This window comes from Halichoerus grypus, chromosome 2 (genome assembly GCF_964656455.1).
Source record: "Halichoerus grypus chromosome 2, mHalGry1.hap1.1, whole genome shotgun sequence".
NCBI lineage: Eukaryota > Metazoa > Chordata > Mammalia > Carnivora > Phocidae > Halichoerus > Halichoerus grypus.
In genome coordinates, this window is record NC_135713.1 from 88,474,212 (window position 1) to 88,476,429 (window position 2,218).

At 35.8% G+C, this 2,218-nt stretch overlaps 1 non-coding gene across 1 annotated transcript; it reads left to right on the forward strand.

Annotated features, from left to right (window-relative positions):
- Positions 1-1,848: 1,848 nt before the first annotated feature.
- Positions 1,849-1,955, forward strand: LOC118547957 (U6 spliceosomal RNA). Its single transcript, XR_004923363.1, has one exon. It is a non-coding gene; the product is annotated as a U6 spliceosomal RNA (small nuclear RNA).
- The last annotated feature ends 263 nt before the right edge of the window (positions 1,956-2,218 follow it).

Sequence of the window (2,218 nt, forward strand, 5' to 3'; positions counted from 1 at the left end):
TATTTTAGAGAGAGGGACAGAGAGAGAGAGTGAGTGGGGGGAGTGACAGAGGGAGAGAATCTCTAGCAGAGTGTCTGCCGAATGTGGAGCCTGACATGGAGCTCAATTCCAGGACCTTGAGATCATGACCTGAGCCAAAATCAAGAGTCGGACGCCCAACTAACCGAGCCACCCAGGCATCCCTTTATCTTTTTTTTTTTTTTTAAAGATTTTATTTATTTATTTGACAGAGAGAGTGAGAGAGTACAAGCAGGGAGGAGTAGTAGAGGGAGAGAGAGAAGCAGGGAGCCCAATGCGGGGCTCGATCCCAGGACCCTGAGATCATGACCTGAGCCGAAGGCAGACGCTTAACCATCTGAGCCACCCAGGCGCCCCATCCCTTTATCTTTTATTAGAGGTTTTTTTTTTTTTCAGGGCATTCTCAAACTTTATTGAGCATATAAATTACCTGGGGTTTTAGTAAAATAAAGATTAAAATTTAGTAGGTCTGGGAAGTGACCTGAAATTTTGTGATTTTGATAAATTCTTCAGTGATATTGATGCTTCTCATCTGAACATCATTCTTTACTGAGTAGCAAGGCTTTGAAAGAGCAAAATGATAGAGTTATTGCTTTACTTTAAAGTGGTCCTTCCACTCCTTTGAGATTTGGAGTAGTCCACCTTGAGGAAGGCTGCCTCAAAGCAGTTAGGTGGATAATGAAGGCTTATGCATAGCTGTAATAAAGAGCCTTACCTGTATATAGCACAAACTGAGAACAAAATTAGCCATTGGACTTCCATGATTCCCTTTTCTCAGTGACTGTTAGGTTTTTGGCACACATCTAAAATTACACAGCCAAGAAAAAGAACATTTTCCAAATATCATTTCTGGTGTTGTGGATTGATTTTACATGAATAAACCCTAGGATTATGCCTTTGACTAATTATGCAGCAGCAGCTAGGATTTATTCAGTCAATAAACATTCATTAAGCTCAACTACTTGGGATGCATTGCCCTTATTGCTGCATAAGCAAAAAGAAACAAACAGTGGTGTCACTATCTCCAGCATGCCACAATGCAATATACTCTGCTAATTTGACAATGACCTAGGAATTTTATATTTATCTCCATATTTGGTAGCAAAATAATGTCATTTACATATTTTCTTTATTGTTGTAATGGTAATATATGACTGAGGTAATGGTGGTGAATATAAATCTTACAACATGTTCTTCCCACCCCTCCAAAAAAAAAAAAAAAAAGAGAAGAGAAAGAAAGAAAAATAAAACTATAAATATCCATGCTCTTAGGATAAATATAAGAGGCCATCTTCAATTCAACTTTCCTGTAAGTGAAAAAATAAATAGCACATTCCACCAAGGTATTGGCCATGCTCCATCACATGTATTTATGGAGAATAAGAACAATTTGAGAAAGAGATCAACATTTTCAGAATACTCAGATGTAATTGTGAACAAAGATAAATAGCAAAACTGTTTCTACCAAGGTTACATGAAAGGGTTAAATACGCAAGAGCTCAAAAAAATATGCAAGAGCTCAAGGAGCTGTGTACCTATGAGCCCTTCCTGAGGAATCTATTAGAAGATGAATTTCATCCAACCAAGAGACAGTAGGGGCAATGACAACAAAAGGAGTGATGGTAGACATTTTATATACTTAATTCTAGATTGAAGACTAAAAGGAATGTATGGATGAGGGTGGAATAAAATACGTTATATGATGTATGTAATTTGTGTCTGACAATATACTGCAACAAAAAAAATGAAAGGAAACAGGAAGAGAAAATTAGCATATGTTTATTGATGTTGGTACTAGCATTAGATACACCATTTAAGCATTCCATTATAGTGCTCACTTCAGCAGCACATATACTAAAATTGAAACGATACAGAGAAGATTAGCATGGCCCCTGTGCAAGGATGACATGCAAATTCATGAAGTGTTCCATATTAAAAAGATAGTATACCATTATAAGTCAACAAAAAAGTTAGTAAAAGATTAAATAAGAAAACAGGGTAATGTTTTCATACAAAGGTAACCAATAGAACAAAAGTACAAATCTGCCTAAGCATCAAGACGAATTTAGTGAATAAAAAAACAAAGAAACATGTTACCTAAATAAGTATCAAATGTAATGAAATGCATGTAACAGCTATATAAAACTAATATAATAATTGAGACAAATATATCACACCAATAAATGTGACTAGATCTAAT